This window comes from Triticum aestivum, chromosome 7D, assembly GCF_018294505.1.
Source record: "Triticum aestivum cultivar Chinese Spring chromosome 7D, IWGSC CS RefSeq v2.1, whole genome shotgun sequence".
Lineage (NCBI taxonomy): Eukaryota > Viridiplantae > Streptophyta > Magnoliopsida > Poales > Poaceae > Triticum > Triticum aestivum.
This window is the reverse complement of record NC_057814.1, coordinates 283,362,992-283,387,941: the sequence shown is the minus strand read 5'-3', so window position 1 is coordinate 283,387,941 and position 24,950 is coordinate 283,362,992.

Below are 24,950 nucleotides of genomic sequence, written 5' to 3'. Positions count from 1 at the left end.
AAACATAATATATAATAGCATGGAACAATCAAAAATTATAGATACGTTGGAGACGTATCACCCATAGGCGGCACGGCTCCGTTCTTGGACGCGGCGGCGCGCGGCTCGTCGTCTCGGGTACGAACGATGCCGCTCGCCTGGCTTCGGTTGCCTGAATGTTGTGGATGCTCGTGATCCGCACCTCCGCCATCATCCGCGACTACTCTTCGCCCGTTTGTACTGGCATGGGCGGATCGGCTCCTGACGAACCGACCGCCATGATCCCCTTCTTCTTGGGAGCCATGGTGATCAAGGAAATGATGCACTAACCGCTAGATCAGGTTTGCAGAACCTGTCAACCCCTACCTGGCGTGCCAAAGATGTCGGGGAAATGGCACCTACGGGATCCCGTGGATCCCTTCTACGGTTTGGCAGGGAAGAGGGGTGTGCAAAGAGCAGGTCTAATGATCAACACTATGGGTTTTTACCCAGGTTCGGGCCGCTCAGTCGCGTAAAACCCTAGTCTTGCTTGAGTGTATATTCTGTGTTCTTGAGCTTCGGCTAGCTGCTATGCATGCAAGCTAGGCCGAGAGGTTCAAAAGTCTGAATCCTTCTCCAGTACTCCGTGGGCCTCCTTTTATATGTCCAAGGGGTAGCCACAGTGGCACCCAAGAGGTGTAAAGTAGCTAAAGTGTCTATGTGTATCACCGGCATCTTAGGATAAACAAATTTAATGCGCTGCTTACGTGCCTCCTGGCTTTATCGGGGATGGGAATAGAGCCCGTCCCGTCCGTCACTGCCCCACCCTGTCTTGACACGCGTCCAGGCCGACGAGGCATGCAATGCGAAGTTGACTGGCCAGCCGCTGCGCTGGAACGGTGGTAGGCTCTTCACGAAGATCAGCATGCCACCATGAAGGTGCTTGCTAGGCTGTCAGGCCAGTCGCTGCATTGGGGTGGTGGTGGAACCTGGCCAGGCGCGAATCTTGCCGGGCCTTTGTCACATCCCTAGTTCTGGTAATGCCTAGTGCTAGCCTCTGGTGTTGCATCATGTTTATTTTGCTCAGAAATTTGAAAATGGGGATGACAGAACCCCCAGCACCCCCCTTAATCCAACTAGGGTTTCCTAAAATCTTTTCCAATGAACCTGAAATGCCCTTCTAAAATGTTCATCATCTTTGCCTTGGTCTAGAACCTCTGACAAAAATGGTACACACTTTTCTAGGACATCACAAGGTCACTGGATTAAATCATATGTTAATTGCATTTGGACATTTAAATGCTATAAAATATTTTAAATGTCCAAATAATCATAAACTGAAATGTTTACTGTTGGAATTATTCCAAACAGTGGGCATGAGAAGTTTCATGATTTTTGCGTTAGCTTTAGTATTTTTAATAAAGCTCTAAAGTTGCAGAAAAATAGAAAAGCAGAAACAATTAAGTAAGAGAGAGAGAGAGAGAAGGAGACTGGGCCCCTCACCTGGACCTACCTGGCGGCCCAACTGTGCAGCCCAGCCCACCGCGACCTCCTGTCGTCTTCCTCCCCTCGCCCCAAAGCTGCTGCTGTCGCCGCGAGAGAGCGCCCGCATAGGCCGCAGGCGCCACCTCCTGCTTGGCCTCCCCGTCCTGATCCCCTCGCTCTAGACCACCCTCGTCCCCATCTGACTCTCTCCCCTCTCCTCTAGCTCCCTCCCCGCAGCACCACCGAACGCGCCGTTGCCGTCGCTCGTCGTTGCCGTAGCAACAGCCACCCCTCACCGCCCAAACGTACCCCCGAGCTTCGCTTCCATGCCCACATCTCCCCGTCGAATATCACGTCCCCGGAAGCGCTGCAACATCGCCATCGGGCTCCTCTTCTTCCTCGGATGCCGACGAACACTGCCGTTAATTCGCTTCGTCCAGTGCGCCCCAGTCCTCGCCATCGCTTCTGCTGGAACCTACGTGAGCCACCGTCCCTTATCCCTCTCTCTTTCGCGCGAAACCGCCCTCCAGTGAAGTTCCCCGCCGTGATCAAGCTTCGGCCGCCGCCGTAGCTCGCCGCCGGCGTTGTTTCCGGCCACCCCGCGGCCTCTCGTCCGGTCCAATGGATGCGGGCGAGCAGGAGCTCCTCGCACATCCCCTCGTCACGTCCAGCCGATGCCGGAGCGCGATTCCGGCGTGTCTCCGCCGCGCCGGATGGTCGCCGGCGGCCTCTTCCCGGCTGTGCTGACGTGGCTGGCTTAATTAGCCACTAATCGGCGACCCGTGCCACTGACAGTGGGCCCCACATGTTAATTAAACCCGGGCAGTTTAGTTAACTAGTTTAGCCACAGTGACACTGACATGTGGGTCCCGCGCGTCAGGTTTGACCGTGGCTGACCATGTTGACTTGCTCATGTCACCCTGATGCAGAGCTAACGCAGTTAATTATTTTCTGGATTTATTCTTATTTAGGAAATTTCAGAAAATAATGCTATTTCAAAAATTCATAGAAATTAATCTGTATCTCCAAATGCAAAGTGTTATATATGAAAAATGATAGGAAAAATCCAATCTATCCATCTGTACTGGTTTCATGCATGTTTAAACAAGTTAACTTGCTGTTTAGTGCAAGACATGATAAGGCAATATTTAAGATCACAAATGAGTTTCAACTTTGAACCTTTGGTTCAAATGGCTCAAACCCATCTGGTTGTAGTTGCATTAGCCCAACACACTCATTTTGCCATGTCATGATCATGCATCATATTGTGCATTGCATTGATTGTGTTCCTTCTCTGTTTTTTTGAAGGTTAGACAGTAGGAAAGGCTCCTACTTCAAAATTATATTAATCAAAGAAAAAGTTTAGATGTTACATGGGGGAAAGAGGGGGGGTCTATACAAGATCATAAGAATTTACAAAACGTGACTCAGAGGGAGACTATGCTATGGAGTCTAGGAAGTCAGCAATCAGATGTTTCTTGTGGACAGGCAGTCTGTGAGCAATGTTGGAGAAATCAGCTATGAACCTGGCCCTCCAAGAAGAGAAGGAGGGTGTCATTTGCCGGAAGAAGTTATTGTTCCTTTCTTTCCAAAGACTCCAAGTGGCCACAAGGAAGACGTCCACGAGCATTTTTGATGATATATGGCTTTCAAGTGGGTCATCATATCTAAGTGGTCTCCAACAGTCGGCCAGGTTATGTTGAGTTTGCACCAGCATCGCTTAATGAACGTGCAATGGAAGAAAAGGTGCTCAACAGTTTCCTCAATATGTTCCCCACAGAGCAAGCAGTCCAGGTTAGTCCCGATGTTATAATACCTACGCTTCAGCATGTTACGAGTGTTAAGGCGATCAACCAGGAGGAACCACCCAGAAACATTGATCTTAGGAGTACTTTTGGCTTTCCATAACCATCCAAAGGCTGCATGGGCATTTACCTCGTGGAAGAAGAACTTATAATAGTCTGTGGTTTTAAAGAGCTGTGCTCCCCACGTGCAAATCCAAACATCTTTGCCCTCAGAGAGGGTGACGGAGCTGACATCCTTTTGGAGGGCTCGGAGTTCTTCATGAGCTTGAACAGAGAGGGGTAGGTGAAATGCCTCCCATATGTTTGAGATCGAGAGCATTTTTTGGACCGAGGCATCTTCTGTGGTGGTGTAGGAAAACACTCGAGGAAAAGTTTCCTCGAGGACACGTTGGTTCCAATCATCTTTCCGGAACAGGGTTGACCTACCATCATTGATCAAGACTTTCGTTACCCCACGGTAAGTCGGCATGAGTTTCACAAGCTCACGCCACCAGAAGGAGCCGCAAGGGGCCGTTGCGTGCGGGATTGCATCCGAGTAGTATGTGTCCCAGATGAGTTTCACCCAAGGCGTGTCAATTTGGTTATAGAACTTGTGGAGCATCTTAAGCAGCATCGCATCATTTTGGCCTTTATGATTGAGCACTCCGAGACCTCCATTCTTTTTTGGATGGCACACCATGTCCCAAGCTGCCAGAGAATTAGATTTGTCACCCGTCTCGGTCTTCTTCTTACAAAGTCCATGTCTTCTGATTTTATCAAGCTGTTCAATAATTTTAGGTGGCAGACGCAGCACTCCCATGGGATAAATACCCAGGGAGGTAACTAGTGAATTCATAAGTGCCAGTTTCCCAGCGTATGGAATGAGAGACATAGCCGCAGTGATCCTGCCTTCGGCTTTGCATACCCAGGGAGTCATATCCAGCACCGAAGATTTAGTGGTTCCAAGGGGGAGGCCAAGGTACGTGAATGGCATGCAGGCCGTGATGCACCCAAAGATAGCTGCTAGTTCCTGACATTTGTCATCCGTAGTGTTGATGGGAATCAACGTTGATTTATGAAAGTTGATGTGTAGACCCACAGAGGCAGCATAGTCGGTAAGGATTTTTTTCATGGTCGCCGCTTGTGTTGCGCACGCCGGCATGATGATTATTGTATCGTCGGCGTATTGGATCATAGGAAATTTGGTCGTGCTGGAGGAAGGAATAGGCAGTTGCAGGCGATTTTCCTCCAAAGCCTCATTGATAGCTTCCTGAAGCAAGTCCGCGGCAAGGACAAAAATGAGGGGAGAAAGAGGGTCCCCTTGTCGCACCCTGCACTTACACCAAAATTGCTTACCAGGGACTCCGTTAAGCAAGACAGAGGATTTACCCGAAGAGGAAATGCTCGTGATCCAGGACATCCATTTATCATTGAACCCCATGTTTCTGATAATTTGGATGATGGCATCATGTTCCGCAGTATCGAATGCCTTGGCAAAGTCTAGTTTGAGAAGGATTATTTCACGTTTAGAAGCTTGGCATTGATGTATGTATTCGAAGGCCCATGCAAGGAAGTCATGGATGGATCTCCCCTTCAAAAACCCATACTGATTATTGTGTACAATTTTTAGGATCACTCTTTGAAGACGGTTGGCTAGAATCTTGGTGATAAGTTTGAGACAGCAGTTAAGCAATGTGATGGGCCGGAAGTCATTGACAGTTTCTGGGGCTCTGATTTTAGGTATGAGTGTGATGTACCCGTAGTTTAGGCTTTCAAGGTTTAGACTACCCCTGTGGAATTCCTCGCATAGAAGATAGAAATCTTCCTTGATTATAGGCCAACAAGCTTTAAGGAACGCGCCATTGAAGCCGTCAGGGCCTGGAGCATGATCAGGAGGCATTTCATTAATGACATCATCAATCTCGTTAGGCGTAAAAGGCACAGTTAAGCTGTCAAAATCCACTTCCGCACGCATCATACGGGACAAATTGAATCGCATTTGAGAAGTGTTCTTTGTGCCAAGACGTTTTTTGAAGGCTTCGAACAGGATAGATTCTTTGCTGGAGTGATCATCCACCTGTAACCCATCATCAGTTTTCAGACTGGAGATGCAGTTTTTTCTATATCTTTCCGTGGCCACAGTTTGGAAGAATTTAGAGTTCTCATCACCAAACTTGATCCATCGTATGGTGCACCGTTTCTTCCAGTACTCTTTTTGATATCGCAGGAGACGAAGCAGATGAGATCGAAGAATGCGTTGGAAATTCCCCTCGGGGATGGTCAAATCACGTTTATCCTCAATATTGTCCAATTCCAAGAGAGCATTATTAGTGTTCTCAATTGCTATTTTCAACCGTGAGATTCTTTTGCTCCAGATGGTGAGATCATGCCTGAGGTTTTTAAGTTTCTGACAAAGTCTGGAGGCAGCATTATTATTCTTTCCATGTCTGATGGGTTTATTCCATGCAGACTTGACCACATCTAAGAAGCCAGGATGTGCAATCCAATAAGTTTCAAAACGGAACAACTTGCATTTAGGAATGATAGTTTGGATGACGACATTGCAAGGAATATGATCAGAGATTGGTTTTCCCATAGGAGTAACAAGGGTATTTGGAAAAGTGGTCGTCCAGTTAAGCGTCGTGAAGAACCAGTCAAGCTGTTCAAGAAGGGGATTTTGTTGCATATTGGACCAGGTGTAGTTTCTACCTTTGATGGGCAGTTCAGTAAGGTTTTGATCCCCGATAAAATCATTGAAAGTGAACATATCGTTGACATCCCCACCTGGTTTGTTGCGATTCTCTGATGCCCTTATAAAGTTGAAATCTCCAAGAATGAGCCAATCTTCAGAAGATGGAATATTCACATCAAAGAGCCAATCGGTGAATGATGTCCGTGCATCACCTTGACAAGGGCCATAGACATTTACAAGTTTCCAACGATGTGGTGACTGCCGGGAGGAAAATTCAACACCGAGAGCAAATTGTTCCGATAAGAAAACCGTGCCATCGAAAACATTACTACACCAGAGCGTGATGATACCTCCCGAGGCACCTACCGCAGGTACGAACGCAAAGGAATCAAAACGTCGTGGGTAAATCAATTTAAGCGTACTAGCATCAAAAGACTGCATTTTGGATTCCTGAATACATATGACCGTGCAGCCTGACGAGTTGATCGCATTTGTAAGAGCTAAATGTTTGTCGGGCGAATTTAAACCATGTACGTTCCAACAAAGAACGTTCCAAGTCTGCAAAAGGACCATGAAAACAAACTAAAAGGGAAATAGCTTAAATGGACTCTGAAGTCGAGCCACCATTCCTGACAGAAAGGATCTCATCACTGAGCTCTTCAGCAGGGATAGCACAGAGTTGCGTACCAATGTTCTGGATGGTGCTGACAGGAGTTGGAGGGGGCACTGACTCATCAGTGGTGTTAATTGTATTCTCCTCCATCTCCTAAGTGCCGGGGAGAGAAGATGGCAGCAGACGGGGCTTCACTTTGGACTTGGTGGTCCGAGACTCTGTGAGCAAATTTGTGTGAAAACCATCATATTTGTTTGACCTGTTGCTGCGTCTGAGAGTGGCAGTGTCAATTGGAGCCTGACTTTTGCCCTTACGAAGCTTGTGCTCGTGCATAGTACTACTTGCACCCACAAGAGAAGGACCAGCAGACAGTTGAATCATAGGCGCAGTATCAACTTGATAAGCAGAAGGTGGCAGAAGTGCAGCAGTCTCAGCAAACGTAGCAGGCGCAGGCAAAGCGAGCAAGTCCAGCGGCGGCTGAATGTTCTCCAAAGTGTCATTCTGAATGTCAACAACAGTTGTAGAGATATGGAGAGCAGCAACATCAGAAATTTCCTGACCAAGATTGGGTGGGTGATAAACCACAATGGCCGAATCAGTAACATGAGTGGACTCAGGCTGAAGAGCATCTGTCTCCTCCTCGTCAGGAAGTTCCTGAATAAGGACAGAGGAGGTGGGAGCCAGGCTTCTGGCTACTTGAGGGACAGAGACAAACAGCAGTCCATCCTCCCCCACAGAAACCTGTATCTCAACACGGAAATGAGTATCTCTCATCCCATATCCGTGTGCCCAGGGGCCCATGGTGGCCAACAGAGGACGCATAGCATGGTAAATAGAAGTGTTGAGTTGCTGCCTAGGGATGGGATCCGTCAGGAGAAGATTCATAAGCTGATTACCTTGGTTTGAGAGACCAAGACTCATTCCCTGGTTGTGAACATCAACAGTGGCCGTCAGTAACTCACTTGTAGCAGCCATCGCAGCTTGGGCATCAAAGGCAGAGGTTGGATTAGCCACAATCAGAAAAGCCGGCGCAGAATCAGATCTAGTGCTATCAGAAACCGTGACAGAATCATTCCAGGCATCGGCTGCATTATCAACAATGTTGTTTTCAAGTGTTATGCCAGCTTCAAAAGTAAGACCCTGGGCTGCCAGCCAAGCTTGAAAGTTCATTAGGTGTGGGGGCATGACCGCAGGTGGAGGAGGGGGGGCAGGATCAGCAGGCCATTCTCCCCAATTTGCATTGTTCTGAGCCGGGGCAGGGGCGTCAGCGTGAGGTGCGGCATTCTGCACTAACCAGTTGTGTACTTGTTGCTGATAAAGTTGTTCAGCGGTAAGATCAGGGCCAAATTGTGGGTGAGGATTGCCATCAGGGGGTGGCGGCTCCTCTCCAGCTGGAAGAACTTCGGGAAGCAGTCCATTCCAATCATTGCTACGCAGAATAGTAACCTGGACAGTCCAACAATCTCTAGCCCCTCCTAACTGCCAGACCACAAAACTCTTTGGAACTAGACTGAGACGAAGAACCTGAACTTTGAGCAGCATAAAACGACGATCATGTCTAGGATTATACCAGGAAATCAAGGAACCAAAACCCCCAAGAGATTTGTTGATGTAGTAGTCCGTCTGGTAGTCATATGGGAATCCAAAGTACATCAACCAAATAGTCGGACCAAAAGAGGTGGTGCGGAGATTCAAAGCCTCATTATGCGGTACGAGCATGATGAGTAAATCCTCATCTTCAAGCTCTATGGGGGTATTCACCGCAGTGTCTCGCATGAAAGAATCAACAAAGCCAAAAATCCCGATCCCAAATGGATGATCGCTGACCTCAGTAGTGAAGAGTTGTAGTTCCTAAAGTAGACCTTGGATGGTGTGGTGAATCGCTGCACGACGATGAAGAGGAACATACTGGCTGGTCTCTGCAATGTCCAGGTAGTCGTGGTTGAGAGGCGGAATCGGCCCGACCACCATCCCGCTGCAGACGACACGATTTGCCGGACCAGGCTCGACGGCGAACCCCGGCGGCAGGAACGGCACGGGGTTGAGCGGATAGTTGGCCATGGTGACCAATGGGGAGGGTGGTAGCGAAGGTGGCAGCAATGGTGAGAGGTCAGGACTGGGCGGTGGCGTCTGTGTTTGGGAAATCGAGGAGAGGGTGGAATGCGGAGCGTGAGGGGTAGGAATGGAAGAAGATTTCCTTTTCGGTATCCATCTCCAGCCCTCTCGTCTTCACCGGTGAGATCAGGATCGAGCCACGTGTCCATAGGTTCCACAAACGGTGCATCGGACGGTGGTGGCAATGGGAACCCTACGATGGGAATTATTCTTCGTAGGGAAACTCGAATCGGGGATGCCGGGCGGTCCGTGCCAGTTACCAAGTGAAGTAGATCCTGTTGGCGGCTGCAGATTATTCAAAGGGCAATAAATTGCCTTGTGATCAGGGGTCGAACACTTAATACAGATTAACCTGGCGTGACAAGAAATCTTTTGATGGCCCCATTGTAAGCACCGGCCACAGAGTTTAGCCCAATTAGTGGCTAAATTAGAAATTTCTTGCTCCGAATAGCAGCCCTTGGCCAAATCAACCTTATGATGGGCCGACAGAGTAGGGGGCCAGACCGAGTGGAGTGGTGCATATATGAGCGCAGAAGCCAGAAAACATTGCGGTGTTGGAGGATAATCTCGGCGGATAACACATTTAAATTTCCCCAGGACAAGGTAGGAAGGCAAGACTGATTCCTCTAAATCCGCTTGCCTGTTGCCGGTGGTTGTCCCCTCTCGATAGACATGTTCCGATGATGAGATTGATGACACCGATGAAGAACTATACTATCTTCAGAAGTGCCAGGCAAGCAAAACCCCCTTGTTCATTCCGATACAATCCCACTCTCTCGCTCCTGCTCTCTTTTACTGCATTAGGACAACAACGATTCATCTGTTACTTGCTGCGGTAGTTGAACCCCTTTTCCTCTGAATGACCTGTCATTGCCACAGTAAATAGATGAAACCCACTAGCATGAGTAGGAGTTGTTTGAGCCCTGATGTGCCTACTCATTCATGCTTGTTTGTCATGCCTGCTACTGCTTAGAGTTGAGTCAGGTCTGATTCATCGGGAATGAATTGGAATGGTGATGAACATGCCTATTGTGTGTGAGATAAGTGTGTGAACATGATTTGGTAAAGGTAGCGGTGAGAGGCCATGTAGGAGTACATGGTGGGTTGTCTCATTGAAACCGTCCTCAGGAACTAAGTTCTGTGTTTGTGATCCATGAAACAGCTACTACCATGCATTGGGCCCTGAAATATGACCCCGCTCGACTTCTTAACCACCCTAGTCCTCTGTCTAGGAGTTGCAACTAGTTTCTGGTGTTTGTAGTATGCTGGAGGCTGTGCGCAGCGCTGACCCGAGGGGTGGGCTGTGATGCGGTAGCCACGTGGCCGGGTATGCCGGGCGCCCGTTTGGTGTCGCGGAACCCTGTACACATCGTTCGGAGCCATATGTGGAAACCTCGGCCGGACTCCCTGTGGATGGAACCTGGATAGGCGATAAACCTGGACTTGAGACTTGAGTGTTTAGGTAGGTCGTGGTCTACACCCACGTCGGCTTTCGCTTGAAGTCTGTCGAGCACATGTCGTGTGCAGACGCTAAGTGGTGGAAACATGTATGAAGAAGTACACCCCTGCAGGGTTGACATCATCTATTCGAATAGCCGTGTCCGTGGTAAAGGACTTCTGGGTTGCCTATAACAGTTCATAGACAAGTGAAAGTGGATACTCTAAAATGTGCAAGATAAGCGTGAGTGCTATGGATGGCCTTCTCGTAGGGAGACGGGAGCGGATCCATAGTGGTGTATTGATATGGTGAATATGTGGACTCGTGTGCACCACCTCAAATAGTTACTTGCAATCGTAGTTCAGGATAGCCACCGAGTCAAAGCTGGCTTGCTGCAGTTAAACTCCACCACCCCCTTTGTTGATACTAATGCATATGTAGTTAGTTCTGATGTAAGTCTTGTTGGGTACATTTGTACTCATGTTTGCCTATTCTATGTTTTTGCAGAGAGACATCAGTCTCGCTAGTAGTTCCGCGTGGACTTCGATGTTTTACTTGTTACCTCAGCTACGATCTTGTGCCCTCGGCAGGGTCTTGTAGATAGTCAGGCTTCTCAGCCTTCTTCATTTGTAGTTGTCTGTACTCAGACAAGTTAAGCTTCTGCATGTGCTTGTTGTTTGTATGCTCTGTATGTTGGGGTCATGAGACCCATGTTTGTAATACTTGGCTCCTCGGAGCCTATTGAATAAATACTTGAGTCGTAGAGTTATGTTGTGATGCCATGTTGTATTTACACATATCGAGCATATTGTGTGTATGATTGAAATGCTTGGTATGTGTGGGATCCGACAACCTAGTTGTTTATCCTTGGTAGCCTATCTTATGGGGAAATGTAGTCTTGTGCTTCCATGAGCCATAGTAGTCTGCTACAGCCCGGTTCACCGGAGTCCTGCTAGCCCAGAACTACTGCTCCGAAACACTTGACTGGCGATATGTGATTCACTTTGTTCCTGTCTCTGTCCCTTCGGGGAAATATCACGCGGTGACATCCGGAGTCCTGCCTAGCCTACTACAACCGGGTTCCCGGATTCCTGTTAGCCCAGTGCTACAGCCCGGATTCGCACGCTGCTGACCGACATGCTCGATGTTGATTCATGTATGCCTGTCCCCGTAAGTTAGTGCCACTTTGGGTTCACGACTAGTCATGTCGGCCCGGGTTCTCTGTCATATGGATGCTAGCGACACTATCATATATGTGAGCCAAAAGGCGCAAACGGTCCCGGGCCATGGTAAGGCGACACCCGTGGGAATATCGTGCGTGTGGCCACAAAGTGATATTAGGTGTTACAGGCTAGATCGGTGTGACTTAGAATCGGGGTCCTGACAGCCTTGTACTCTGCCCCGGCAAGGACCTTGCCGGGGGCTTAGCAATTCATCCCGACAAGGATCTCACCCGGGGGCTTCGTGAGCCACCCTGGCAAGGATCTGCCGGGACCTCAGCTTCTGGTCTTCTATTCTCAAATCACTAACTTGACTGCTTCTCTAGTGTTCTTGTTTTTATCCTTGATCGTCCTTTTCAGGCCTTGTCGCAGGTGTGGCTACGACTGCCAGTGCACAAATATGGGGTGCTAAAGGCCCAGACTTTAGTACGCCGACAGGGAATTAAAGAAGATGAACAAGAACTTGAAGCAGATGATTCAATTGAACAAGCAGGCGAATGTGACAGCTTTAGGATTTTATCCCTTTTATTTTTGTATAGTTGCTCTAGGATTTGCTTACTTGCTGGTCATCACTCATTAGAGATGTTATTAGTGTGGTGTCATGTGCTCTAGGATTTGGTTAAATTTGTGGATCATGTGTTCTAGGATTTGCTTAAATCTGTGGATCATGTGCTCTACACTCTGTCTTGCTTAAGTTGTGGATCATGTGCTCTATGCTCTGTGTTGCTTAATTTGTGGATCATGTCAGTTTTGTCAGTTTTGTACACTTTCAGTTTCTTCAGTTTGGTCAGACAACACCGACCGCAGAAGAAGAAAAATGTAGTTCTAGGGCCCAGATTGACTAAGCTCTGGTTGGGCTGTCTCATTGCATTGAGTGTCGAAGGCCCACAGATAAAAAAGAGGCCTAGAAAATAGTGCACGCACTGGCTCTGTTTTTTTGCTTGATTATTGCCATGGTAAATCCATTTATTGCCATGCCAAACAAAAATAGTGCATGATGGTAAATCAATTTATTGTTGGACTTGCCCATGTCAAATTTATTTGTACATATCGTGGCAATTTCCTTCTGTACATAGCCTATGGCACAACACTTTGATTTTTTGACATGCGGGTATTATAAACATGTTTTTGTTGCAAGAAAAATATTGTATACACGATTTTTTGTTTTTGTTTTGTTATTAAGAGCATGTGAGACTTAATTATGTAGATCATGATATCCATCTGAAACCACGTCTAAAATAAATTTTGGTGGCACCATTAGCCACCATATCCATCTAGAGAGCATGTCTAGGGCTCGGCTATGGCACCATATCCATCTAGAGAGCATGTCTAGGGCTCGGCTATGGCACCATATCCAACTACCAATATCTCAGGTAGCAAGCATACATCCATAACATAGAAAGTAGCAACCATAGCATAGTTCTTACATAAAACATAGGGTGCCCTAAAACATTTTTTTGAGGGTGAAATAATGTATATTACTCATCACAAAAGGTTCAAACAATCAATGACAACTAGCTCTGTTGCTACCAAAGGCCCCGACCCTATCCAAGTCATAGATCTATCCACCTCTTTTGCCTGGATCAACTTCACTGCAACAAGGGAGTCCATCTGGATCATAACTGGAAGAGATAACGACAAACCCTCCATACAGGCACATAGTTCAGCTTCGAGGTTAGCCAACGACATAACATAAATATATAACACGTTGTACATAAAAGAGTTCACGGTACAACGAACGACATAACATAAAAATATATAAAAAGCCCTAACAGGCAATACAAGCTTCACGAGACCGGCCGGGCCTTCACCACCATCTTCACTGCACCTTCTCTTCAGTGCTCCTCCTCCATGCCATCCTTGCCGAGGTAATAGGGGAGTCTGTGCATACCATTGCAGGTGGGGAAGATGCTATCAATGTCCGTGAAGATGTTGTAGGTGGTGAATGCAATGAACTCGCACCCACACCAAAACACCTTGCCGAGGAGGTAGTACGCATCGAACTCGTTGGTGAAGTTGGCGACGAGCCCTACCGCCGGATGGTGGAGTTTGGACGCACTTCCTCCAGTCGGAACATCACCGGCGAGCCCGCTGGGAGGTGGGCGAAGCCCGCACCAAGGAACCACTGCGAAACTCCTTTCCACCCCTCCAGCGTGAGAATGCCCACACGCGGAGCGTCGTCTCCACGACGACACCGGTGGGATGCCGCCTCTCCGGCACGTTCGGTGGGAGCTTGAAGGTGGGGCCGTTGTACTGCATCCTCACCTGGCTTTGAGAGTGCTCTGGGTTTGTGTGAAGAAGAGAAGGGGGCGGCACAAATGGATGTTTGGAGAGTAGGTGGAGGCGTGGGTGGTTTAAATAGAGAAAGGGGAAGGGAAGGGGAGTGGCACCGACCGCGCTTTGGATTTGCTATGTTCAAACGAGCGGCATCAATCGATATGCTACTTTAATTGCCACGTTGAATAGATGTGAGTGGATCAAAAAGTTTGAAACGATGCTCTACATCAAGGAGACAAGCGTGTGAGATGAGACGAACCAACAGGAGCGACCATCCCTGCGTCCATGGCGGCTCGCATGCAGAAAGAGGCCGGTCAGCATTCGTGGCGGCTCGCGTGCAGAAAGAGGGGAGGTCAGCGCATTGTGGCGGTGGGCATCAGCGCATGCACGTAGGCTAGCTACATGCATGCATAGCAGGCTAGCTGGACATGTCGTGCATGCATAGTAGGCTCACGTCATTGCGGCGCGCACAGGGCCCAACAATCTAACCACGGCCCAACGGGCGAAAAGCGGCACCGTCTGACACGGCCCCAATTGTCAGGTCCAACGGGCGACGCAGTCCAGCGTGGCCCCAGTCGTCAGAGTTAACGGTCAAAGCACTGACCCGACGACATCCACCATTTGCGACCATTTACGAGGGTTTTAGACAAGGGAGTGGGAAAAAGTGAGCAAAAGTTAAGAGCGTGGGGATGAATGAGTAGAGCTAAGGAACCAGGGGCACAGATGTAAAAATCCCTATTTTAAAAAGAGGCAAACCATGTGGGGCCTACCTTAGAGGCAAGGCTTAATACATTGGAGATGCTCTGTACGTATTGCTTTTGATGTGTCCCGTCAACTCGTAAACAAGGAGAAGCTTTCTTAGTACACCCTCTCCCCCGCCCACGGGCACGGTGGCTCGTAGAGTCGCAAGACGAGGAGAAGCCTCCTTACTACGCCTACACCCGCTCCCTCACCCACGCGCGCGGTGGCTCGCAGGATGAGGAGAAAATTTTACTACTCCCTTCGTTAGACGTATATACACTCCTCATCCCTAACTTGGTTAGAGAGATTATCATATTGTTTGAAATATATGTCTTTTAGCAGATTTCAATATGAACTACCAGCACATACTCCAAACACTGATGTATATGGACGTATTTTAGAGTGTAGATTCACTCATTTTGCTCCGTATGTAGTCCATATTGAAACAGACGTAGTAGTACGCACTCTCCCTCACCATAGAACCTCAAGCCTTGCCCACATGGTGGACATGCAGCAATTCATTCGGTCTCAGATAACCAGACCCATATATTGTAGTACCATTATTGCTCGACTTCCGAAGAGGCGAAGAGCCAAGCGCAAGGTTAATATTTTTGAGATGCCAAGCGCAAGTATCGCGGGATATCCGTGGCCACCTATGGGACCGGGTGGCCCCTAGCTGGTTCGGCGGGGGGACGTCGCATTGCACAAAGAGCAGATCAGCGCACGGCAGCATGACAAAGAGCACATAAGCAATTTACCCAGGTTCAGTTTACCGCGAGGCGTAAGACCCTACTCCTGCTTTGGTGGATTGATGGTGGAATGAGTGTGGTGGTGCATAGTACACTTGGCCGGCAGGGTTTGCCTCGGGGCTGTAGCGACTATACGCGTATGGTGGCTTGGGTTCATCAACTTTCCAACCTTCTAATCCCTCCTACGAGTGCCATGGGCCTCCTTTTATAGAGTAAGGGGTCACCACCGTGGCAAAGTAGTCATTATCCACTGATATGATAGCGAACAGTTCTATCATACCTAACTCTGCGGGCTAACAGGGTGCATTAAATGCGCCGCTTAGTGTCACATCATTGGTTGTCTGGCATGGCCTGCCGGGCTATCTTTCCAGCTCCGCGCCTGTTCCCTTGACACGTCGCAGGACGGGTGTCATCTGTTGGTTTCTTCTGTAGGAAACGGCTGCCATGTGGTGAATGGCTGCCACTTAACCATCTTGCGGCTTTACACCACACTGCTTGACAACGTGGGTCGTGCTTGAGTGGTTGACGGGGTGGTTCAACCCCCGTGAGCCCCGGCAGGCTCTGTCGGGGAGTCTTGATTGCTTGCTTCTGGTGGTGGCCTCGTACCTTGCCGGGCTCGCCTGCCCGGCAAGGGAGGCCCTTCGCTTGCCGGTATCTTGCTCCTCTGGTTTGATCTTGATTCCTCTGAGCTGCATGTTGGGTCTTGAAAAATCTTGGCTGTTCAATCTCTGACTTGAGCTAGTGCTTGTCCATGCATGAGTCAGGGGAAAATGTCTGCCCTTGTATATTTTCTCGGACGAAAGACTTCATATAGCAGAAGATGGGCACCGGAGGGCCACCAGGGGCCCACGAGGCAGGGGGGCGCGCCCAGGGGGGTAGGGCGCGCCTCCCACCCTCGTGGCCAAGGTGTGGCCCCCCTCTGGTATTTTCTTCGTCCGGTATTTTTTATTAATTCCAAAAATGACTTCCGTGAAGTTTCAGGACTTTTGGAGCTGTGCAGAATAGGTCTGTAATATGTGCTCCTTTTCCAGCCCAGAATTCCAGCTGCCGGCATTCTCCCTCTTCATGTAAACCTTGTAAAATAAGAGAGAATAGGCATAAGTATTGTGACATAACGTGTAATAACAGCCCATAATGCGATAAATATCGATATAAAAGCATGATGCAAAATGGACGTATCAACTCCCCAAGCTTAGACCTCGCTTGTCCTCAAGCGGAAGCCGATAACGATAAATATGTCCACATGTTTAGAGGTAGAGGTGTCGATAAAATAAAATACAGACATGAGGGCATCATGATCATTCTTATAATAGCAACATATATGGATATTGTCATATGATTTCTTATGCTCAAGTAATAATCTATTCACAATGTCAAGTATGAATCAGAAACTTGATTGAGAACCAACAAACTATAATCTCAGTCATTGAAGCAATTGCAATTTATCATAACATCGGAAAGAGTCTATGTAAGAGCTTTTCAGCAAGTCCACATACTCAACTATCATTTAGTCTTTCACAATTGCTAACACTCACGCAATACTTGTGGTTACGAAGTTTTAATCGGACACAGAGAAAGATAGGGGCTTATAGTGTTGCCTCCCAACCTTTTACCTCAAGGGTAATGTCAACAATAATAGTTCATGCTAACTTACATCCAATTGGATATATATATCAGGATCTTTCCAAAACAATGTGCTTGCCAAAGGATAAAATGTAAAAAGGAAAGGTGAAGATCACCATGACTTTTGCATAAGGGTAAGAGATAAAAGTAAAAGATAGGCCCTTCGCACAGGGAAGCAGAGGTTGTCATGCGCTTTCATGGTTGGATGCAAGAAATCTTAATGCAAAAGAACATCACTTTATATTGCCACTTGTGATATGGAACTTTATTATGCAGTCCGTCGCTTTTATTTCTTCCACATCACAAGATCGTATAAAGCTTATTTTCTCCACACTAATAAATCATACATATTTAGAGAGCAATTTTTATTGCTTGCACCGATGACAACTTACTTGAAGGATCTTACTCAATCCATAGGTAGATATGGTGGACTCTCATGGCAAAACTGGGTTTAAGGGTATTTGGAAGCACAAGTAGTATCTCTACTTGGTGCAAAGAATTGGCTAGCATGAGGGAGAAAGGCAAGCTCAACATGTTGGATGATCCATGACAATATAGTTTATTTCAGATGTAAGAAGACATAACCCATTACGTTGTCTTCCTTGTCCAACATCAACTCTTTAGCATGTCATATTTTAATGAGTGCTCACAATCATAAAAGATGTCCAATATAGTATATTTATATGTGAAACCTCTCTTTCTTTATTACTTCCTATTAATTGCAACGATGACCAAAACTATGTTTGCCAACTCTAAACAACTTTTAATCATCATACTCTTTATGTGAAGTCATTACTCTCCATAAGATCAATATGATCTCTTTGTTTCTTTTTATTCTTTCTTTTTCTTTTATTCACTCAAGATCATAGCAAGATAATCAAGCCCTTAACTCAACACTAATCTTTATTATATAGCTCACGGACTCGATTACATAGAGGGATCATAAAGCAAAACTCAAAACTAGATCATACTAAAAACTTTATTCTACTAGATCAAGATATTACAAAAAGGATCGAACTAAGAAAAATGGTAAAGATAGGAGTGTGATGGTGATACGATACCGGGGCACCTCCCCCAAGCTTGGCAGTTGCTAAGGGGAGTGCCCATACCCATGTGATTATATCTCCTTTGCCAGTGAAGAAGATGGTGGAGTTGTTGGATAGTCGCACATCGAGCGTAGGAGGTCGTCCAATTTGAGGATAATGCCCTTGAGTGCGATGATATGCTCCTTCAACAAAACATTTTCACGTGTGAGATACTTGTTTTGTATACGAGCTAACTCAATCATCTTGAGAGCTTCGATCTCAGTTGGGGTTAGAAGATTGTGATCAAGTTGAAGGATATCTTCTGCTGCCGGAACTTGGTCCTCCGTGGCCTTCTTGATCCCTTCATCCTTGTTGATCTCCATGGGTTCTTCCCTCTTCTGCTCTATCTTCATTAGCTAAGCATCATTGTCACCATTGTTGGAGGAGGGAGACGACATGATGCCTGGCCTTGACAACCCTGACAGAAAACAGCTCGAAACAAGAACAAAGGATAATTGCGTAATACGGTGGTCAAAACTTACGGGAGATTATTGTGGCACCCCGGCTCAGAGCGACCGGTTTACCCTGCATTGCCAGCCCAGAGATCATGTCTTCTGGCAACACACAACATCTTGGTACAGAAAACAACCGCTTTATTGATGCTAGCGGAACAGAGTTCATATTACAACAGTGGTCGAGGCCAAGCGGCACACTCGGTGCGGCGGAACAATATGTACATTATTTAGTGAACATAAAAGGGCCTCGACTCGAACAACTACGTGGCAGCAGAATAACGTCGTGGCGGAAGCTCCATATCACAGGGACACTGATGTGGACACGATCTAGACTCGAACAGCGCTCCTTTCCAACGAGACTTTCCTGAAATCTGGCATCACACACCAGGTCAGTACATTGAATGTACTTGCAAGCTCACAACAAGCATAATCATAATGACAAACAATATCATGATATTTAACCAATTATTAATAATGCAACATTTTATGTCAACATGCTGTGATCAAGCCTGAACGTCCCTCAGGACAGCTTACCAACTGTGATCATCTCTGGAACACAAACACACCACCATAGTGGTCTTTCTCAAGAACAACTCGTGATCCTTACGGCGATCACAACCACGACCATAATTTGGTCCCAAATACCTCGATGGCCTTTCTGCCATCCATTGACAATGCAAAGTTCATAGCTTAGTGTGCATTTTTTATTAAACGTTGACTCATGGTGGGACCTAGTACGAGGTGTCCGTGACCGTGGACTCGGCTATCGATAGATTATACACTCTGCAGAGGTAGCACACTGTACCCACACCACGAAACCCATGGCCTCGTATTCCCATTCGGGTGGACCAACGGCATTACGACAAAACCCCTCCATTGCCATAGCACTCTCCCGGCCACTCCGACCCAAATCCCCAACGGGCTGGTCCTGGGTGGCCCCATGTCTACCAAAGACACCCCGACCACCGTCGTGGTCAAAACACTCCCACTAGGGGACTCGGAACCATAATCTCATCAACGAGCACACAAGATAATGCGTGCTTACCGGGCCAGGGCAAGCACGACATAATCTTCCCTAGATGGAGGCACCGACCAGAGGCCGTGTCAATAGACCGAATCAAGGCCTCCCACAAGGCAAATGTGGTTGCACTAGAAAGAAATTGGATTCAGCGGCACCATGACCCAGTCAACGGTATATTCAAGTTGAATTATATTCAGGATTAATCTTTAAACTAAAAATGACCGGTGTCATAGCATGCTATGAAATGCAAAACAACACATGCATCACATATTGATAAAAATGACCGACGTCATCCATATGCACACCAAGCATAAACGTCAACAACTCATATTACTCTACTTGCTCAAAATGACTCACAACTTAACCAAAATATTTTTGCAACAAGTTCTATTAATTTCTTACGCAAGAAAGTAACTCCGATAAATCTTTCATATGCTTGACCAAAAGATATCAATATCACCACTCTTAATTTCTTTATCACTAAGTTGGGTTCAAACATTCTGTAAGACAAATAATATGATTAAACAAGTATTTAAAAGAATATTTTCTAACAAATTTTTATCAATTTAAGAATGCAAAGACAAAGCTTTACATAATTACTAACATGCATAACAAAATTATTTCTAACATCACCTCAAATAAATTTTAACTTGCTTTACCCACTTAAACTAGTTTCAATTATTCTGTAAATCAAGCATAACAACTGACCAATACTTAACAGAATACAAATAATTCAATAATTATTTAAATGCATGGGTTAATCATTTCATTTAAGTGAGAAAATCACAAATATTGAAATGGCATCATAAAAATGTTGTTGTGGCTTGCCTTAGTACAGATGAGGTTCACAAGCCTCCTGGTGATCCTCAAGACAAGCCTCACCTTCTGAAAATAATTTTAATCACAAAAAGAGAATATCAAGAACACTTCTGAAATTCACCAGAAATTCTAAACAGCTCAGAAAAATCTCATCATTGGTGAGCTGTTAGATTTCCTTTCAAAGAACACAATGCAAATAGAATCATCTCATTTGGACTTATGGTTAAAAAGTTAAAATTGTTTGAAGCTCTCTGGAATATAAATGAATTAGAATAAAAGAAACAGCTGGGGGGTGACGTCGAAGGCGTAAAGCCCAGGGGCGCCACCACTCATACCGCTTCGCGCGTGTACTGAGTGGCTAACTAGCGGATCTGCTAGTCAGGTGGGGGGAGAGGGAGAGATAAACAAAGAGGGCCGTGGCTTCGCCGGAGCTCTCGCCGGCGACGAGGGCTCCTTGGCCCAAACGAGAGGGAGGGATGGCAAGAGGAGGTCGAGGCGCACCTGCCCGTGCCCGTAGCGTGGCTAGGGGTGGTCGGACGGCGTCGGAATCTAGCTCGCGAGCAGAGGCAGAACAAGGAGGTGGTCGGAGTTGAGGAAGACGGCGAGCAGAGGCCGCTCCAGAGGCTCCAAGCGGGCGAGATGGCCTCACCGGAGAGAGGCGGAGGCCTTGGAGGGGTCGCCCAGGCCTGGGAGGGGCTGGAGCTACCGCGGCAACCAGAGGGGATCGCCTGCATGCTCGAGCTCGCGGACAGCGGCCCGAGGCCTGCCCGGCCGGGCTACGGCTTCCTACTCGATCGTGGGGGTGTGTGTGAGTGCTGGATGGTGCTCGAGGAGGCTGGGGGTGGCTCTATTTATAGGCGAGCGGCGAGGGTGCTTCGGGCTCCGCTGGTGGACACCTGTCCACGGCGCCCAGCGACGAGCGGCGTCAGTGAGAGGGGAAGAAGGCGACGGAGGTCACGCGGCCACTGTGGGCGAGCGGAGATGAGCACATGATCAAGGGAGTAACGACGAGCATAGTGCGCCCGCACTGTTGGGCTGGTCGGACCTTGCCCGTGCTCGCTGCGGCGAGCTCCGGCGTCGGCGAGTGCCAGGGTGGAGTTAAGGACGTCGAGACGATGATGGTGGCGAGGTTTGGCATGGTTGGGCAGGCGGGGGAAGGAAGCACGCGCGAACAGAGCATTCGGCGGCACCCAGAGCGCGTCGACACGCATGCCTGGCATCGTGGACACGCGTGGTGACCGCGCGAACTCTCTCCTCAAGCCAGCCTTCGTCCAAAATTCATGTCTGGCATGTTGTTCGTGGTAGTTTTGAAGTTCACCACGGTTTGGTTTGGATCCAGGTGCAGTAGAGAAGATTTTACAAGCCAGGTAAGTTTCTGGTTAGTAACTTTGTGATGTTACTGTGGTCAAATGGCTGGGAGTTTGCTGTGCTTTGGAGGCTAGTAATAAGTTACTAAGGTAAAGATGCACAAGAAAGTTCCGGTCAAATGGAGCAAGTAAAATGGTAGTTGCTGTAGAAACCACCATTTCTGTCCAGAACAGAAAAGATTTTTTGAAGAAAAAATATTCCAAAAAGTGATGAAATATTTTTGCTCAGGGAGGTGCCCTAGGGTCCCTAGAATATTTGTGAATTATCTTAGAATTTTATGAGCCATAAAAATTAGGGTTGCCTTGAAGCAAACAGATCTGGCTTAGGGTTTTTGAGAGAAAATGAATATTTTTCATTTAAGAAAAATATTCCAAAGGTTATTTTGTGGTGGATCAGAAGTGAAGTGATGGTTTGGGAGAGAAGTGAACACTTGGGTGAAAGCCAAGGATGCCCAAGTGTTTAAGTCCAAATGAAAAGATTCAGAAACTCCAAGTTTCAAAAATTTCAAATGAAATTTCAAGCAAATAAGAAAGGGCAAAAACCAGGCTGTCACAAACCTCCCCCACTTAGAATGAATCCCGTCCTCACGATTCGGTTGCTTGGGAAAACGACTCTGGATACTGACTCTTAAGGAACTCTTCCTGCTCCCAAGTTGCTTCTGACTCGGTGTGATGCTCCCACTGAACTTTGAAAAAATTTCTGACTTTGCTGCGAGTGACCCTTTCCACGTGATCCAAAATTTTGGACGGTCTTTCTTCATAAGTTAAATCCTTTGCCAATTCTATCTCAGCCATTGCAGTCCTTTTCTCAGGCGGGGATATGCATCGTCTCAATTGCGAAACATGAAGCACATTGTGTATTTCTGACAACTCCGGGTGTAGTTCCAGTTGGTATGCAACCGTACCCACTCGAGACATAATTGGGATGGACCAATGAATCTGGGTGCCAGCTTTCCACGAGTCTGAAATCGCTTAACTCCTTTCATAGGAGTGACTCGGAGGTACACATGTTCTCCAGGTTCAAAACTGACCTGCCGGTGCTTTGCATCATAATAACTCTTCTGACGGGATTTGGCCAATTGCAGTCGGTCTCTGATTTCTCTGACTTGTTTCTTGGCTTCCATCATGAGATCGGTTCCAAAGATATGGCTATCTCCAGCTTGAGACCAATTTAGAGGAGTGCGGCACTTACGACCATATAGAGCTTCATAGGGTGACATCTTTAGACTGGTCTGGAAACTGTTGTTATACGAGAACTCGGCGTATGGCAAGCAATCTTCCCAGTTCGCCCCGTTGGCTAGCACACAGGCTCGCAACATATCTTCGAGTATTTGATTTACTCGCTCTGTCTGACCGTCCGTCTGGGGGTGATAAGCAGTACTATATTTTAGTGCTGTCCGCAAGGCTTGATGGAGGCGGGACCAGAAAGCGGAGGTAAACAAAGAACCTCAGTCGGAAGTGATAGTCCGGGGTACCCCATGCAGACTGACGATTCTGGATACATACAGTTGCGCTAGTTCATTTGCTCTGTATCTGGTGCTGACCGGGATGAAATGAGCAACCTTGGTTAGGGTGTCCACTATAACCCAGATTGCGTCTTTGCCTTGCTGTGTCCTAGGCAAGCCGGTGATGAAGTCCATGCAAACATCATCCCATTTCCATTGTGAAACTGGCAGTGGTTGGAGAAGTCTGGCTGGCTTCTGATGCTCTGCTTTCACCTTGTTGCATATGTCGCAATAGGCTACAAAATAGGCAATGTCTTTCTTTGTCCCATTCCACCAGAATATTTGTTTAAGGTCTTCATACATTTTCGTACTTCCCGAATGAATGGAATACGAGGATTCGTGTGCTTCTGACAAGATTTTCCTCTTCAAGTCCGGTTGATTTGGTACACAAATTCGTCCACGGAATCGGAGGGTACCGAAGTTGTCCTTGAAGAAATCTGGGGGCTGACTTGCATGTTTTTGTAGCTTGGCGTCATCTAGCTGGGCCTTACGGATTTCCATCTCAAGTGTGGGGGTAACTCCCAAAATATCAGTGAGGCCAGCATCCACGATGACCAAGCTGAGCTGAGCGATCTCCTCCTGAAGTTCGGTAGGCAATGATTTTAACATGACATTTAAGCTGACGGGCTTTCGACTGAGCGCATCGGCAACGACGTTGGCCTTGCCTGGATGGTAATTTATTCAAAGGTCATAATCCTTGACCAACTCTAACCATCTTTGCTGACGGAGATATAAATCTGGCTGACTGAAGATGTACTTGAGGCTTTTGTGGTCGGTAAAAATTTGGCACCTTTTTCCAATGAGATAGTGTCTCTAAATCTTTAATGCATGAACCACTGCAGCCAATTCCAAATCATGAGTAGGATAATTCCCTCATGTGGTCGTAGTTGTCGTGATGCATAGGCTACTACCTTGCCGTGTTGCATCAATACACAACCAATACCTTGTCTGGAGGCATCGCAATACACGTCGAAGCTGCAATAAATGTCTGGAAGAGTCAATACGGGTGCGGTTGTCAGACGCGTCTTTAGCTCACAAAAACTCTTCTCACAGTCCTTGGTCCACTCAAACTTTGTATCCTTTTTGAGCAGTTCCGTCATAGGTTTAGCAATTTTGGAAAACCCTTCAATGAAACGACGATAGTATCCAGCTAATCCAAGGAAACTCCGGATCTGTGTTACAGTCGTGGACGGTACCCAATCGAGCACATCCTTTACTCTGCTCGGGTCCACGGCTATGCCTTCGGTGGATAGTACATGCCCGAGAAACCCAACTTGCTTGAGCCAAAATTTGCACTTACTGAACTTGGCGTATAGCTGATGGTTGCGGAGCCGTTGTAGCACTGCCCGGAGGTGATCCTTATGCTCTTCTTCACTCTTGGAGTAAATGAGGATGTCGTCAATAACGACTACGAAAAATTTGTCGAGGAAGTCGATGAACACCTTGTTCATCATATGCATGAAGAAGGCAGGGGCATTGGTGAGACCAAAGGACATCATAGTATATTCGTAAAGAGCATATCATGTAGTGAATGCGGTCTTAGGAATATCTTCCCTTTTAATCTTGAGCTGATGATACCCGGTCCGTAAATCAATTTTTGAGAATACTTTAGCCCCACTGAGCTGATCGAACAGATCATCAATCCTTGGCAGTGGGTATTTATTTTTGATGGTGAACTCATTCAGCTGGCGATAATCTATGCACATACGGAGACTGCCATCCTTTTTACTCACGAAGATTGCAGGTGACCCCCACGGTGAAGAGCTGGGACGAATATAACCTTTCCGGAGTAATTCGTCAAGCTGTTTCTTTAGTTCCACTAATTCTGATGAGGGCATCCGGTAATACTTCTTGTATAATGGTGCGGTTCCGGGCACAAGATCTATGGCAAATTCCAGTTCCCGATCTGGTGGCATGCCTGGCAGTTCTTCTGGAAACACATCAGGGTACTCACTGACCACAGGAATAAATTCCAATTTGACTACAGCAGTGCACACTAGTTC